The sequence below is a fragment of the Mustela nigripes genome, chromosome 14 (assembly GCF_022355385.1).
Source record: "Mustela nigripes isolate SB6536 chromosome 14, MUSNIG.SB6536, whole genome shotgun sequence".
NCBI classification, from domain to species: domain Eukaryota; kingdom Metazoa; phylum Chordata; class Mammalia; order Carnivora; family Mustelidae; genus Mustela; species Mustela nigripes.
Genome location: NC_081570.1, coordinates 102,652,312 through 102,670,311, shown reverse-complemented (window position 1 = coordinate 102,670,311; position 18,000 = coordinate 102,652,312). Strand labels below are relative to the sequence as shown.

At 45.3% G+C, this 18,000-nt stretch overlaps 1 protein-coding gene across 1 annotated transcript in view; it reads left to right on the top strand.

Moving 5' to 3' along the window:
* Positions 1–205: 205 nt before the first annotated feature.
* The window catches only part of ZNF697 (zinc finger protein 697), a 29,058-nt gene continuing 11,263 nt past the window's right edge, over positions 206–18,000 (top strand). The window contains exon 1 of the mRNA XM_059374394.1: positions 206–578. The gene's annotated coding sequence lies outside the window, so the exon portion shown is untranslated. The remainder of the gene's footprint in view (positions 579–18,000) is intronic.

Sequence of the window (18,000 nt, the reverse complement as noted above, 5' to 3'; positions counted from 1 at the left end):
ACAAGTCAACTCAAAAAGAACCCACCCCAAACTTCCCCCATCCGAAGAAATGGCAGCTCTCACCGCGGAGTCCTCCGGCACCCCGCGACAGCTCAGCTACAGGCCACCAGCTGCGGGGGCGGCCGTGTTCGGGAGAGCGGAGTCGCGCTCGGCGGGGCCGCGGGGCGGGGCCGCGGGGCGGGGCGGGGCTGCGGGGCGGGGCCGTGGGGCGGGGCCGGGCCCAGGGCTAGACGCCCCTGCGGCTCCCAGTCCTGGAGCGCGAGAGAAGGAGCGAGCGCGTGTCCTCGCGTGCGGAGTGCGCGTGTGGCTGGGGAAGCCTCCGCGCCCTCTGCCCTGGTGGCAGGAAGTCCCCGGGAACTACAAATCGAGGCATGCTGGGAACATTCCCCTGCTCCTCCCAGGAAATGTCCTTTGTCCAGCCCTACAGGAAGCCCCAGTGAGGAGTCAGCCGGGCAGCCAGCCAGCCAGCCAGCCCGCGGCCGCTGCAGACTCCGCCGCCGCAGCAGCAGCACAAGGGCAGACGCGGCGCGGGACTCCGGCCGGGGCGCGTGCTGCACTCGCTTCTCGCCGCCGCGCAGGTAGGAGCGTGGCTGCGGCGGGGCTCTCGAGCGGCTGGGATTGGTCGGGCACCCGACCCGACCGCTGCGGGGATGGACTGTGCGCCCGCGAGCGGGTGGCGGAGAGGCTGGGCGAAGTTGTGCGGCGCGCGCTGGACCGCTGTCCGCTCCCCCGGGGCGCAGGGGCCCCGCGCGCGGGGGGTGCTCTTGCGGCCCCGAACCCGGGCTGAGCTCCCTCCGGGGTCTGTGGCGAGGGGCGGGGAAGAGGCGGCTGAGACGCTAGGGAGGAGGGGGCAGAACGGCGAAGGCGGGTGGGACCGTCCCGCCGACCACCGAAGGGGGCATCCGAGACCCTCGGAAAAACGAAGCCCAGGGAGGAGCTTGGAAGGCAAGGAGAAGGTGAAGGGCTTTGTGTGCAGCTGCGGACAGGGACCGAGTGTGCTTCCCTTCCCTTGTCTGTCTGCGCCCCCAGCCCGACTCGAGGCTGGAGGGGTGGGGGTGGGGCACTTCAAGGAGGGGCAGCGGGTCCTCTTGGGCCCCTGTGCTATGTGTTCCTCCTCTGCCCTCTCCGCTGCATTCTAGCCGACTCACATCAGCGGCTTGGGCTGCCATCAGACTGGGCAAATGGCACAATAAGGATGAGTGGGTGGGAAGATGGGCAGCAGCTCGTCGCCCCGTTGATCTGTGGTGGACTTCCCAACCCCAGATGTCCATGTCTGCCGGTGGCGGGTAGCGGGACAAAGCTGATACATTCACCCAAGGATAATGCTGTGAGTGGAGGCATGGGGGTGAGACGCGTGTTGGGAGGAGAGGGCGAGTGAGAAGAGGTTGAGGTGGGAGAGCAGCGGCCGCAGGGGCGCTGAGTGTACCTATGAGCCAGTGTACATTCTGGCCAGGCTTCGAGAATAGGGTTACCACTTCCTCTGGGACTTTCCACGATTTTCCTTTTTCCTCACTGTCCCCCCCACCCCAGGAGTGAATCACTCATCCCTTGCTGCAAGGAGCGGTAGGCTGGGTTCAATTTGGGCTTGTTGTATTCCCGCTTTTATAGCGGACTTATTTGTCTCTTACCTGGGGTTGGGGGTGACATGAATACGCCGCATCCCCTCTGGCCTTATGCTCTTCCCTGGGGGACTGAGGGTGTGGTGAAGGTGGTTGGATAATGGCTAGCAAGTTAATAGTCTTTGAGGAGCTGTGATGGATGAGTGGGCAACTTTGAACACGGCCCAAGTGTTATTGCTGTATCTGAACTCACTTGACCAAGGCCTCTGGTTCTCCTTTTCCCCTTCCCGTCTTTTTTTTTTTTTTTTTTTAATGCCATACCCAGATGGTTACCTCTTTCTCTTAACAAGACAATACATGGATATTAGTTAATGTGGAATTTATTTTAAGAGCCAGATGGACCTTTAAAAATGACACTTGGTGGTGAGGCAGGAGCACCCAAGGCTCATGGTTAAGGAGGAGGTGGTAGGGCAGAGCCCTACACCTTGTATAAAGGGTTTGTAGGGAGAAACACACTGTTTACACTGATTTCTGTAGGAGAAATGAAACTTCTGAAGGTAAGGTAAGAATGGGGGGTTGAGGGAGAAACCCAGGTGTCCAGGCTGAGGGCCTGAAGATGGCAAAATAAAGGGGGAAAGCTCTGTCAGTTTGGAAGATGATTTCGAGTTGGAACATCTTGGCTGTGTGTGCGTGTGCAAATGTTGGAGGTGGAGGTTGTTGTTGGGGGAGAATTTGATGTCAGAATTCCAGCTGGGCCCCCAAAGAGAATAAGATGGCACCAGAGTGAAGCAGAATCATAAAAGGGAAGTCAGGCCACCCTTTACATTACACACAAAGGGAAACATTGATGGCCTTCAAAAACCATTGAGATTAAGGAGGTGAATGGAAACAAATCAGACTGGGGCAAACGAGCTGGTGCAGCTGGCGTGAGGCGGTGGTATGAAGCTGACCTCACTGAAGGTTGTATGACTAAGGCCGATGGAGTTGCACCACATTTCCTCCCCCACCCCACCCCCCAAAAAGCTCCTTGGATTTCCTCAGAATCTACGTGTTTGCCTCATTTCTAGCATCTGGCTAAGGGAAAGAGAAAGGGCAAAAATTGATGGTAAGGAGGATAAATTAAGACAAGAAAGATATTGCCTGCTCATGGAGGGTGGGAACCCCTTCCCCCAAAACTGCAGAGCCGTTTTAAGAGGTCTGGAGCCTGAAGCTCTGCCAGTGCTATGTGGGCTTTTCTTTGGATCTAAGATCCGATTTCTTTTCCTTCTCCCCCCCACCCCCACTCCTGAACAGGTTTCTTAGCACTATGTAATGTTAATGTACTCAGTATAGTTACCTCCTTAGCTGGGCATATAAAACCTTTCACGGTTCTGGGCCCACCTATTTCCATTGGATCCAGGGTACCCCAAAATACCTACCCATTCTTGCAACAAACAGCTCCCCATTTCCAGACGCCACAGATAGACTTCCCCCAGTGTCTCCACCGCGTTGAATTCCATGCTTGTTTGGCATCCCTGCGCAACCTCTGATTAGTTTCTGCAAATCCTTGCCTATCTGATGTAGCACCCATCTAGAAGGCTTCCCAGACCTCCCAGTGAGAGTTCATCCCATCCCCATGGTACTTTGTATGCTTGGGATGCCTCCTACCTCTGTTCCTCCTTGTGATAGCTAGATGTTAATTTTATGCCCTTGGGACTGTAAACCCCTTGAGGGTAATGGCTTTCTCGACCTGGTGTTTTATACCTAGCAGTGCAGAACAGATGTTTCTTTGAAATGCATGAGTAAATGAGGAATGAGTGAAAGAATGCATATGTCTTAATTTATCTCTTTCCTTTTCTATAAAAAAAGGGGTGAAGCCTTTCTCAGACCTGTGAGGATTCCTCGCAGTTGTGAATCGAAGTCATCTGGGTCATGAGAGTCTCTGGTGCTTTTCTGTGTGCTCCTGGATTAAGAGGCCCTAAAAGGATCCATCACAGTGTCTAATACAACGACACTCATTAAAAGTTTGTTGAATAAGTTCTTTGCCAGCCTATGTTTTCGAACTCTTATAGACAGGGTACGGAATCGATTAATCCCAGGTGGGTAATTAGTGAGTTTCCGCCTGGCTCCTGGACTGAAGAAGGTGACTATTCTCTCTCAGTTGTGCAGGTGAGATGTACTTTCTAGAAAGCAGCACCAACAAAGGCTGCCCTGGTATTTGGCCATGAAACCACTGACATCTGTCATGTTGCTTTGATTTTTATAGTCCAAGCCATCTACCAGGATTAAAATGTTGTATGTAAAAGTGCAAGGCAGATCAGACTCTCAGATTTTCCCCAAAGGTGCTGCTGTTCTGTAATCCCTCACTTAACCCTCACTGGACAGCTTTTTGTGCTGCTTTTTGCACTTGATGACAGCAGCAGTTAACTGTTTATTGAACATCTATGTATCGACTATTGAACTGGGTAATTTCCATACATTGCCCTAATCTGATGACTTATGTAGTATTCTCTCCATTGAAAAATTGAGGAAATGGAGGGTCAGAGGGAAGTTAAGAAATTTGCTCTAAGTCCCAGTTTCTGATCTGGAAATAGGCTGGAAATTTGGGTCTGTTGACTCCCAATCCTGTTCAGAATAGGTGGATCTTTGTTTACCCTGGGAGAATATTGCCAGGTCTCCCTTCCTTTTTCCTCTGAGATCTTTCACTTTCCAAATTTCCTACCGGGAACATTGTTGGGTTTTTAAATTCATCCTACTAGATCTCATTCTTAAAGGCACTGGTTTTTCATAAATTCGTTCTTCTTATGCCCTTAAGCTCCCATGGGTGTCAGTTCGAAAGCTCAGGTTCAGAACCCCTAATAAGATCTTTGAGCACAGAACTGTTTGCCTGGAATAAGATCTTTGAGCACAGAACTGTTTGCCTGGAATAAGATCTTTGAGCATAAGCCGCCTTTCTTGACACTCCAGGTCACATGCAGCCTCTCGAATTTTTTGCGTTGTCTGAAATACCTGGAGCTCAGTGTCTTCCCAATGAACACAAACCTGAATAAGCCCGCACCCCATATGGGAACATTTGCATATTCCCTGCTCATGGCAGGAACCGTATGTGCAGAACGCAGCCTGGCATACAGTGGACCTTCAGGAACTGAGTTGAGTTGACTATAAATTGGTAATGACTGACAGTGCAGAAATGTAGACATGAAACATCATTTGCATGTTGACAGTTTGGGAGACAGGTCAGAGGGATCGTTTTCTTAGTTAATTTTCATGTGACTGCCACAAGAAATAAGCACCTTCTGGGAGCCTGGGTGGCTTAGTCAGTTGAGCGTCCAACTCTTGATCTCAGCTCAGGTCTTGGTCTTGGGGTCGTGGTTCAAGCCCCATGTTCGACTCCATGCCCAATTTAAAAAATTAAAAATAAATAAATAAACAAACAAACAAACAAATAAAAAGCACCTTCTGGAAATATGCCAAAGCAGACCTGTGTGTTGCTGAGTTTCCCGAGCTTGAGGTTGACTCAGACATCACTGTTAAGTGCTTATGGTGTTTTATTGAGATAGTATGGGGGGGGGGCTGGCCTCAATGCCTGCCCCCTTGATGTCGTGCCCACCTCTCCATAATCTTGTAGGAAGGGCCTTTTGTTGCACATCTGAGAAAATCAGAAGTTTCCTTCTGCAGAAACAGTTTGGGGAGGCAAGAGGTAAGGCTAAGGTGAGGAAGGAATTAATTCCTTTTTTTACCTCTGGGGGAGTAGCATCACTTGGGTGGGATATGGGTTTGGGCGTTATTGTATCATGTATTAATGGGGAAGGTAGAAAGGTCAGCCGGCTTCTCCTTTCTGGTAGAAAGGTGCTTACCCACCACAAGAGGCTGAATCCAACTCCAGAGGCTGACTGTGCCACCTTTTCCCCTAACCTCAAGGCAACACAGCACTTTGGAAGCCTGCATACAAACACAGTGTGCTGTGGGTTGTCCTTAAGCACATGAGCCATTTTAACGGCAAATGGGATAGTAGTTGCCATTCCTGCATTTGTTCAGCCATTCACTGTGTATCTATAGCCTGGCAACAGTGTTACAGCTAGGTGTGGGGAAGGACATGTGCAAGTCTTCGTGTCCCTTCCTGCAAAGGGTGAAGTGTGCATCTTATATATATCCCTATAGGTGCAGCTTTAATTTGCTAAAACGTATGTAGTTAGGGAGGAAGGGCGTACTTGTATTCTGAGAGGCATTTTAAAGATTTTATTTATTTATTTGAGAGACAAGAGATCTCAAGTAGGCAGAGAGGTAGGCAGAGAGAGGGGGAAGCAGGCTCCCTGACAAGCAGAGAGCCCGATGTGGGGCTCTGTCCCAGGACCCTGGGATCATGACCTGAGCCCAAGGCAGAGGCTCTAACCCACTGAGCTATCCAGGCGCCCCCTGAGAGGCATTTTAGATATGTATTGCCTTCCAAGAACTTTTCTTAGGGTCATATCCTAAGTTAGAAAACAGGAACCATTCTACCTGGGTCTTATTAATAATAAATGTGTCACTTTCATCGTTTCGGTGCTGTGCATATTCAAGTGGTTAGCACACCTTTGATGCCTGATAACAGTTAGGCAGGGCACCACTGGAAGAACATACTGCCCTTTGTTGCCCCCTGGCCCCCCTGCCCCCCGCAACCTGGGAACCTTTGTATATTTCAAATAATCACTGTTATTTTCTTTCATAGTCTTTTTTCTCTTTTTTTGATAATCTCTTAGGCAAGTATCAGCAGTGATTTCTGTTAGCAGTAGGTGGTTTTGAGAGCAGTAGATTTTGGGGGTACCTGGGTGGCTCAGTTAAGCATCTGCCTTTGGCTCAGGTCATGCTCTCAGAGTCCTGGGATCAAGGGCCCAGTGGGGCTCCCTGCTCAGTGGGGAGCCCGCTTCTCCCTCTCTCTTTGTCCCTCTGCCTGCTCATGCTCTCTTTCTCTCAAATAAATAAATAAAATGTTTTTTAATAAGTGGATTTTGGGGGCACCTGGGTGGCTCAGTGGGTTAAGCCCCTGCCTTCGGCTCAGGTCATGATCTCAGGGTCCTGGGATCGAGTCCCACATTGGGCTCTCTGCTCAGTGGGGAGCCTGCTTCCCTTCCTCTCTCTGCCTGCCTCTCTGCCTACTTGTACTCTCTCTCCGTCAAATAAATAAATAAAATCTTAAAAAAAAAAAAGTGGATTTTTAAGATTATTTCATTAGAATGTAACCTCCACAGAACAGAACCCAGAATAATGGGTAGTAACACATGGTAAATGTTCAGTAACTGTTGAGCGAATGAATGTTATATTTTAAAAATATTTCATTTTGATTTTTTCCCAATAGTGCGTCATTGCCAGTTTTCTACAGTGAGTTGTGGCACAGGGTGGGTGCTTATGTGCTCTATAAGCAGAGGAAATAGATACAATTTTGTAAAAGGTAGCCTTTATTAGTAGAGCAGTTTTAGGTTCACAGCAAGATTGGGCACAAAGTACAGAGAGTCCCAGTGTGGTCTATGGCCGTAAAAATGTACAGCCTGCCCCTTTATCAACCTCCCATATCAGAGTGGTGTGTTAAATCCATGAACCCATATTGACACATCATTATCACCCAAAGTCCGTAGTGCATTTTAGTGCATTTTGGGGTTGTACATTCCATGACGGTTTTGACAAATATGTAATGACATGCATCCACCACCCTAGTATCATACGGAATAGTTTCATGGCCCTAAAACATCCTCTGTGCTCCACCTGTTCATCCTTCTCTCCCCTCTAACTCCTGGCAAACACTGTTCTTTTTTACCATCTCCATAGTTGGCCTTTTCCAGAAGGTCATATAGTTGGAATCATAGTGTTATGTAGATGTAGCCTTTTCAGATAGGCTTCTTTCACTTAGTAAGAGACATTAAGGTCCTCCCATGGCTTGTCATGACTTGCTAGCTCATTTCTTATTAATTAACTCTGAATAATATTCTGTTTTCTAGAGGTACGGCAATTTGTCCATTGATCTCTTGAAGGACATCTGGGTTGTTTCCAAATATTGGTGATGATGCATCAAGCTGCTGTAAACCTCCACATGCTGGTTTTAAGTGTAGACAGAAGTTTTCAGCTCATTTCTATAAATATCAAGGAGTGAGAATATTGGATTATAGGGGGTAAAATGCTTATTTAGTTTTGTAAGAAACTGCCAATCTCTCTTCCGAAGTGGCTGTCCCATTTTGCGTTCTCAGCAGCAGTAAGAGAGAGTTCCTGTTCCTTCGCATCCTCACCAGCATCTGGTATTGCCAATGTTCTAAGTTTTTTTGCTATTCTGATAACTGTGTGGTGGTATGTCATTGTTGTTTTAATGCGTAGATCCCTAATGACATATAACATTGAACAGTTTTTCATAAGGCTTTTTTGCCATCTATCGATCTTTGGTGAGCTGTCTGTTTAGATCTGTTGCCCTTTTTTAAGTCAAGTCATTCATTTTCTTACTGTTAAATGTTAAGGGTTCTTAACATATTTTGGATAACAGTTCTGTATCGGATGTGTCTTTATATTTTCTCACAGTCTGTGGTTTGTCTTCTCATTCTCTTGATACTTTTTTTTTAATATATATATGAAATTTTCCCTTTTTTTTCTTTTTGATGAGTGTATGATGCCAGTTCTTTTTTTTTTTTTAAGATTTTCATTCATTTATTTGACACACAGAGATCAGAAGTAGGCAGAGAGGCAGGCAGAGAGAGGGGGAAGCAGGCTCCCGCTGAGCAGAGAGCCCGATGTGGGGCTTGATCCCAGGACCCCGGGATCATGACCTGAGTCGAAGGCAGAGGCCTTAACCCACTGAGCCACCCAGGGATCCCTGCCAGATCTGTTTTAATGTAAAACCAGCCTACCCCAGAAATGAGAAATCACATGTGAAATAAACCTGAAGAAATGCTCCCCTGCTTTTTTTCTTTTTTTTAAAATAAGGTAAATGTCAGTTGAATTCTACAAAACTGTGGCCTCAGTCTGGATTAGCTTGGGGGCACTTGCTATGAGGAACTCTTTAATTTCTGTTTCCCTATTCGCTACTAGGTATTGTGTGTATTGATTGAATTGGTGGTTTGGTGACTATTTCTGGTCACCTATTTTCTGTAGAGCATGTACCCTTTTTACAAATTCCTTCAAGAGCTTATGTGTGTCTCAGAGCTTAATGCTGGACCCTTAGGAAAAGGGTTTTTTAGGCTGATTGCTTGTAGGTCAGAAGAGAAATCAAGACATGCATGCCCTTCCTATTATACTAGTAAGAAAACCAAGCCAAAACACAAAACTCTTGAAAACTGCCAGAGGGTAAGCTTTGGTCTGAGTGGACACTTTCAGTGTTGAGTATCAGGTTCTCCTGTGTTTGATGGTGCTTGCTGTTCTACCTTCCCACCCCAACCACACAACTTCTCAAGTTATTAGTCTCTTTTTCGTTCATGGCTTAATTTATGTTAGTTCTAGTCCTGTCTTTCCTCCAGGGATGAGAGAGAAGCAGCTGTCCTGTCAGGCTGGCAGAGTCTAGTGGCGTTTCCTACCTTAAATACAAACACAGCTTTGTGCCACCTCTGTTCTCTGCAGAGCTGAACTGGATGTTAAAATCTTCGAGTGGAGGGGAAGATACCCACAGAACAATTGGATGCAAATAAGGGGTGCTGGCGTTGGGCCAAGGGATGCAGGATTCTTTTTCAAGAACATTCTGTCTTAACTTCTGAAGCTAATCACCACTTTCTATCATGTCTACTTATTTAGCAGGATAATTAAGCATGCTTGGCTCTTGGTGCTGACAGGTTATTGGATCCTTTTAGGAGAGCTAGGTTGTTTCCAGGGCTCTGCCTTACCTGGCGTGATCTTGGCCACATCACTACATTTCCTGATCTTATTAGCTCTTCCTGTTGAGACCGAGGGAGAGAAATAAGTACACCTAATTTTACCCATTTCAAGGAATAATTGAGGGCTCATTATGTGGGGGATAACCAAAGTGAGTAAATAAGTCTGTTCCCAACAGGAGCTGACAGTTGGGAGGTGGGACAGAGAGAGGACAAACAAGATGCAAATTATTGTAACTCTGATTATATTTTAAAAACTAATATCAGACAGAACAAGATAAGGAAAAGTACCTCAAAGAAATCATACAAAGTGAAACAGTAATAATTCTCTCTGAGCACCTAACAGTAATCTTTATAGAGTAGATACAGTTGTGACCCATTTTACAGATGAAAAAACCCCACCAAGGCTCGAAGAGATTGAGGAACTTGCTTAAGATTGTAGAGTTAGAGGCTGGATTCATGCAGGTGGTGTGGCTCCAGAATCCAAGTTTTTACCACTCCGGGTGTTGCTTCCCTCCAGGAAAGGACAGACTGCCTCATGCCGTTCTGAGAAGGAAGAGCATGGCTAGAGAGGAAAAACCCTGGGAACTTTCTTGGGGGTCATAAAGCAGTCCCTTTGGCCTGAGGTTAGCTGATTAGAGGTTAGGGAGAGGTAAGAGAGTCTTGGGCTACATTGTTGAGGAATTGGAGTTTGTGCTTCTTTGAAGGCTGTCAGTCAGAGGTTTCTGAACAAGAGGAATTAATGGAGGGGCAGCTGTGTTTTAACATGGATCCAACGGTGGTTGAGTAGATGCCTGTAACTGGCAAGAGTGTCTGTGGCAGTGATAGTGGCTACAGAAAAAGAAAGTAAAAGGAAGGCCTGGGCAGTTGATTTGATTGAAAAGGGTGAGGAAGGGTCAGTCAGACTCAAGGGTTTTGAGCCTCCCCACAAGTAAAGACAAAGAGGCATTAACAGAAATGGGCACTGTGAGGAGCTGATTTGTAATAAAGATTCAGAAAAGAACTACTGGGTTTTTTTGGTGTGATACGGGTCAGATTACAATTGGAAATGACAAATGGAAATTCATTTAGTCTTCACAATGGCCTTTGAATGTCACTTGTTTTTCTCATCACATAGATGAGAAAACTATGCCTAAAGAGCTAAATTAGCTATTAATTTAGCTAAAACTAGCTAAAGAGCTAAATAACTGTCCTGGGGCATATGACATGTAGGTGGTAAACTTCTGCTTGAACCCGGGTCTGTTGATGCCTCCTGACATGTGTCCCATGTGTTGTGCAGGGATGAGGAGGGGTATTAAAGCTCCTCATTGTGGTGCTTGGTGCATCATTAGAAACAGGGACATGGGGTGCATATTGGGGCTGGGGGCAAGAGGTTCAAATTATCGAGGTCTCTGGATAGAGGTGTTTATTCAAAACTAGGGAAAGTGGCTGGACGATTGTAGGGTGAGAAAGAAGAAAATGTAAACAAGAATCTTGGGGGTTGACTTATTTTAGGAGTTAAGAGAAGGCAAAGTGGTAGGTGATCACGAGAAGGACTGGCACCGTGTAATAACGTGGATGCTCAGGAAGGAGAGAATTTCCAAGGAAAGTGTCTCAACAGGATTTCTGCCGTCACTTACCGAATCCCCTGTTTTGTATGCCAAGCACTTTATAGTGTTGATGGTGTTAACTTTAAAAATGAAAGTCACTTATTTCACTAGCAAAATGTGTTTATTTGGGAAAAGTAGAGAAATGTAATTTGAGACCTGAAAGCTATGGCAAAACCATAGGCAAGTCCAAGCAACAAGGGAGAGGAACATTATTTTACAGAGAAAAAGGAAGTGGAGAAAGGTCGTTTTGAATGCCATCAGCAGCAGAAAAGCCCAAGTCGAGGGTGATGACTGTTTCTTATTGGCTGAGTTACAGGGTAGTTGATTTCTTTTTTTTTTTTTAACCAGTTTATTTATTTAAATTTATTTTTTATTTTCAGCATAACAGTATTCATTATTTTTGCACCACACCCAGTGTTCCATGCAATCTGTGCCCTCTATAATACCCACCACCTGGTACCCTGACCTCCCACCCCCCACCCCTTCAAAACCCTCAGATTATTTTTCAGAGTCCATAGTCTCTCATGGTTCACCTCCCCTTCCAATTTCCCCCAACTCCCTTCTCCTCTCTATCTCCCCATGTCGTCCATGCTATTTGTTATGCTCCACAAATAAGTGAAGCCATATGATAATTGACTCTCTCTGCTTGACTTACTTTACTCAGCATAATCTCTTCCAGTCCCGTCCATGTTGTTACAAAAGTTGGGTATTCATCCTTTCTGATGGAGGCATAAGACTCCATAATGTATATGGACCACATCTTCCTTATCCGTTGAAGGGCATCGTGGTTTTTTCCACAGTTTGGCGACCGTGGCCATTGCTGCTATAAACATTGGGGTATAGATGGCCCTTCTTTTCACTACATCTGTATCTTTGGGGTAAATACCCAGTAGTGCAATTGCAGGGTTATAGGGAAATTCTATTTTTAATTTCTTGAGGAACCTCCACACTGTTCTCTAAAGAGGCTGCACCAACTTGCATTCCCACCAACAGTGGAAGAGGGTTCCCCTTTCTCCACATCCCCTCCAACACATGTTGTTTCCCCGTTCTGCTAATTTTGGCCATTCTAACTGGTGTTAAGGTGGTATCTCAATGTGGTTTTTATTTGAATCTCCCTGATGGCTAGTGATGATGAACACTTTTTCATGTGTCTGATAGCCATTAGTATGTCTTCATTGGAGAAGTGTGTGTCCACATCTTCTGCTCATTTTTTGATATGATTATCTGTTTTGTGTGTGTTGAGTTTGAGGAGTTCTTTATAGATCCTGGATATCAACCTTTTGTCTGTACTGTCATTTGCAAATATCTTCTCCCATTCCATGGGTTGCCTCTTTGTTTTGTTGACTGTTTCCTTTGCTGTACAGAAGCTTTTGATTTTGATGAAGTCCCAAAAGTTCATTTTCGCTTTTGTTTCCTTTGCCTTTGGAGACATTATCTTGAAAGAAGTTGCTGTGGCTGATATCAAAGAGATTACTGCCTATGTTCTCCTCTAGGATTCTGATGGATTCCTGTCTCACGTTGAGATCTTTTACCCATTTTGAGTTTATCTTTGTGTACGGTGTAAGAGAATGGTCGAGTTTCATTCTTCTACATATAGCTGCCCAGTTTTCCCAGCACCATTTAAGAGAGACTGTCTTTTTTCCATTGTATATTTTTTCCTGTTTTGTCGAAGATTATTTGACCTTAGAGTTGATGGTCCATATCTGGGCTCTCTACTCTGTTCCACTGGTCTATGTGTCTGTTTTTATGCCAGTACCATGCTGTCTTGGTGATCACAGCTTTGTAGTAAAGCTTGAAATCAGGTAAGGGGATGCTAGGGTAGTTGATTTCTTGCAGGAGATACAATGTAAGTCTTTCTCTGTCTGGGTCTGAAATTGACAGTGCTTCCTTTGACTGACCTGAGTAGCATGGCTGTCTCTTTGAGCCTGCCCTCCAGACTAGACTTTAGCGAGGTTTCCCTTTACTAATTTTCACAATGGCAAGATCAGAGGAGAAGAAACTGGGTGGATTTGGAAGTTTGAAAATTATAGCCGGTACTGATGTGAGCCTGACTCCGGAAATGTTAGCGATGAGTACTGTGTGCTGAGACGGCGAACACCTGGGAAGCCCACAGTTAACTGGGAAACTGCTAGGTGTGGTGATGCTGAAGCAGTTTATCAGGGCTCAGTGGCATTGATCCCTCCTTTTCCCAGGAGACTGTGAGGCTTGTTGGCCAAAAAAATGGCACTGCAGAAGGGAATGTAATAGAGTTTGATCATTGGTTTGGGGCATTTAAAAGATGATATTGTGAGGGAAAAGTGTCCCTTCTTAGAGTTTCATAGTTTGATGGAAAAATGTCTTTTAAAATTCTTTTAAAATGGCATAACCAATACTAATTCTTCCGGTTGATGGCTTCCTGGGCTTTCTTTTCTCTCTAACCCTCTCTCTCATGAAGACTTTTCTTTCAGAGGCTGTACCAAGGATGTGGACTTATTAACTGTTTACCATAACTTAACTCCATTAAGTCAAAGCTAATTCAAATGACTGCTTTGTTCTGGCCAAAAAGATGTCTGTTTTGTCGAAGAAAAACAGTTAAATCTGAGACCATTTCAAAGCATCCCATGAAGATAAGTTTGAAGAACATTTTCTGTGTTTTTTGAGAGGAAAGATAATTAAAATAGAAAGAAAAACTAGGAGTCTGGGAGGGAACAGGAAAATAGGAAGAAAGAGGGTAGCGTCCTTGAAATGTTACATCGGTAAATCCAGAGCACTAAACCCATAAATATGACAGAGCTGGCTGGCAGACTTCTGTGCAGCGGAGATTGAACTTCCACAGAATCACATAACCTGGATGGTAGTCACAGTTCTCCCACCAGCTGACTGACTACTTTTGTGAATTCAAACAAGCTACTGATTTTCCCCTAGACCTCTTTTTCCTTACTGGTGAAATGAGGGATCCTTTAGGGGTGCCTGGGTGGCTCAGTTGGTTGAGTGTCTGCCTTTGGTCCAGGTCATGATCGCAGGGTCCTGGGATCGAGCTCTGCTCGGTGGGGACCCTGCTTCTTCTTCTTCCTCCGCCTGCCATTCCCCTGCTTATTCCCTCCCCGCCCCCACTGTTGAATAAATAAATAAGATCTTTAAAAAAGGGGGGGGGTGTCTGAGTGGCTCAGTCCATTGGGCTCTGCCTTTGACTCCGGTCATGATCTCAGGGTCCTGGGATTGAGCCCCACACTGGGCTCCCAGCCTGCTTCTCCCTCTCTCGCTCCCCCTGCTTGTGCTCTCTTGGTCTCTCTGTCAAATAAATAAGTAAAAAAATCTTTAAAACAGAAACTGAGGGAATCCTTTAAAGACATTTTCAATTTTTTATTCAAAAAAATACCGTGAGATTGTCTCAGGATCTGTGGATATTGTCTCTTCAGCAAAATTTAGCTTGTGGTTGGCCTGCTTCCACCACCTGGCTTGCTTCTGCTCACCTCCCACACAGGGAATGCAGAGCTATGCAGGAGCAAAAAGATGTAATAGAAAAAAGGGTGAATCGGAGCAACTGTATTCATTGTAATGGGTCATGGTGAAGGTGTATGGCGGGCTAGGTTTTTTTACTTGCCATTAGGTGTGAACCAGGGCTCCTTACGTTGGTTTTTTTTTTTATACTCCCAGAATCCCCTTTCTCACCTGGGAATTTCCAAGTTATTATTTGTAGGTTGGATGACTGCGCGAACACTTTGAAGATTGGTTAGGAATGAGTTGGTGACTTCGGCCAGATTTTAGTTCTTTTTCCTTTGAGAAAAGGAGGGTTAGCTAACAAAGCATTTTGTGTCCTGGGAAGGTAACAGCTTGATTAATGTGCTTTGACTCACTGCCCAAGTAAGCAGCTGATGGGAGCCATAAACCCAGGGTCAAACTTGTATAAATTAGCTTCATCCCAGAGACACAGTGTGTTAGAAGCTTGAAGAGCTTCTTAAGGCCTCTTAGTGCCCCTGCCATGTGACACAGGTGATTAGGAAGTGAAAGGCAGGTGAGGTAATGCTCGGCCGTGGGGGCAAGCAGGAGTGCTTCAGCCAAGCACCAGAGCTGCGTGGGGTTGAAGAGAAAGGGGATTGGGACAGAAGGTTCTCGATGTCAGTGATTTCAGCTCGAGTCTGCCCTTAACTGGCACATTCATGGGTAATTCACTGAATCTTTCTGAGTCTCCGTTGCCTGATGCATCTATGAAATAGGGTCCTGGATGAGACAAACCCATCAGGCAGGTTGCTGCTCCCCTCATTCTGCTGTAGCCCCTATTTGAAATTAACTGCTGTTTTTGTCTCTGCTACCACCTCATTTGGGATTTACTGTCAGTATCTTCTCTTCTCTACCAACCCACCAGAAGATTTCTTGGCATATAGTGGTGCATTGGGCTCTTATCCCTCTTCCTGAAAGTCACTGTGGATTTCTGAAATACTGTGCTAGGGAATGTATTGTGAGTCCTCTGTAGCAACGGGGGAATTGCCGGGTTTTTGTTTTGTTTGTATGCCATGAATCCTTTCAGAGTCCAAAGGAAAGAAAGCTGTGGGTCTTCTATTCAGAAGACAGTTTCTACAGACACCTTCATGTAAGGTTTCAGAGAGTTCGTGGACTCTGAACGCCCTCAGGCTAAGAACCCACGCACAAGGAAGATATCATTATTCTGTTTCTGAGCTTGTACAGGACTGCTGCTCTCTCCAGGGAATCCTAGGCGCTGGAGGTAAAGGGGACGTAAGGAACCCAAAGGGCCTGCGCCTCACGAATGACTTAGGAACTATGGTATTCGAGCAGCGGATGAGGCCTGGACACCAGAGTCTCCTTGAGACAAGTGTGCCACTTCCTGGATGAAGCTGTGACCCGTGACGAGTTCTCTGTGTCCTTTGCTAAAACAGATGGTATCTGTGAACTTCCGGTTTCCAACCTAAAGTGGAAACATGCTACCTTCTTGCCGCTCTCTTTGTAATGTGGGGTGAGTAGATTTGGGTGGCATTTCTCTGAGAAGGACACTCTCTAAATTTAAAAGTTGTCAGTTTGGGCTAGTAAAGTAATTCATGTTCATCGCATGGAGATCACTAATTACTGTTTTCATAAATCACTAGTTTTCATAAATCACTAGTTACTGTATTAACTTCCTGTTCACCAACACACACCCTAACATTGTTCATGCCTTTAGAAGATCATTCTGCGGATGACCGATTATCAATGTATTCAATCTGTTGGATACCTCACGTTATTTCGTCGGTGTGACTCCTGGGGATAAAGCATTCCTCTTACAGACTGGTCAGGACCTCAACCCCTAGCCAGGTTTATTTCCCCCTTTTGTCTTGGGTATAAAGTTGCCGAACTAATGGTGGAAATAAATAAGCACCAGCTATGGCGCGATCCTCTTTTGAGTTCTTTGGGAATACAAAAGTAGGTGAAAGTGGAAACTGTTTTCTCATTCTTTTTTGCATGTAGCGGCTATTGTTCTGTCTCATAAAAAGAAAAAATGTCTCAAAAGCATTGAAGTTAAGGTCTTTAATCTCTTCACCCCACTGTCTCTGCCCCCAGTTCTCCTGGGCTCAACTCAGTATCGAGCATTGTCATCAGTCCTGATTCGGTGTACTCTAAAAGCGAGCTAGTTCTTTGGTGGAAGTCACTGACCATCGATCACAGCCTGTTCAGAAATTAAGTGAATCTGATCAACCTCAGTTTCAGAAACAAGAATGTATGTTTTCTATTTTAAAATTTATTAGTAGCTTTTCTAGCAATCACAGGAGTAGAGGACAACCACGAACACCGATCAGCTTCAACAGTAATCAGTGGCTGGCCATCTTGTTTCTTCCGCATCCCTGCTCACTCTCCTTTGTCCTAGAATTCCAGACATTTCGTTTCAAATAAGGCAAGTTCCAGACATGCCATTTCACCTGTAAATTTCATTACGTATACCTTTACCTTTGTAAATTGATTCCCAACACCAACACCTTAAAAAAATGAACAAGTTTCTTACTATCCAATATCCAATCGACATTTGCAATTTCCTGACTGCCTTATAATTTGTTTTTGTACTTCAGTCGAACTGGGATTCAAATACTCTGCGTTGATGTTGGTGGATACATCTCAAGTATTTTGACATACAGTTTTCCTTCCTTTATGTTTCTTGCTCCTTTTCTCATCACTGTTGATGTGTCTCCTATGGTTCTCCTGTAGTTCTGTGATCTGGGTTTTGCTGATAACGTTATTTTCAAGGAAATAAGAATAACACAAGTATGTAATTTTTAAAAAGGTGGTTTTTCGTGTATGTAAATGTTTCACTTTGTGCTGAAAAACAGCCTAGCTCTAAAGAGTTTACAGTTTAACTAGGCAGGGAAATGGAAGCATCGGGAGATGTCTCTACATTTTTATTTTTCCTTTCTCTCTGTTGGAAGACACCTTGGCCGATTATATACAGAGGTGTTACTTACCCACTGCTGAAATGAACTGGGCGGAAACGCCAGCCATCCTTCATCAACAACACCAAACAGATATTTTGGGCAGAGAAATGGAAGAGCAGTTTTGCCTGTTGAATTTGTAGAGGAAAACGTGGGTGATTGAACGTATGCATCAAACCCTTTGGTCCCAATCCTCCTCTCTCCCTTTGAAGGTGTGGTAGGCATTCCCTTGAGGACTGTTCATTCCAGAGGAAATATGATCACAGAATCATTTAGGGTGGAAAAGACTTGCTGAGGTCACCTGGCCCCATCTGGTAACCTTAACAAGAATTCTAGCATCAACTCTTCAGAAGGAGGCTGTTTGTTAACAACTTCCTTATCCCACATACAGCTGCTGTACATTCTAGGTGGGCTCTCTGCCTTGTCCTCCAGTGAAACAGATCATTAGATGGTGTGTGTGTGTCTCTGCAGTGGGAGTGTTGTTTGTACCCATATATGTGTCATTGTAGCTCTTTGGGTAAGATTAATTTTGATTCTTTCCTACTGTTTGTACAGTGCATACACACCCAGTTCAACTATATATAGGAATAGTTTTTATAAAAAGGAAGATGTTTTTAGTAAGTAAATTTTGACTTATGATGGCATTATTGTGGATTTATTG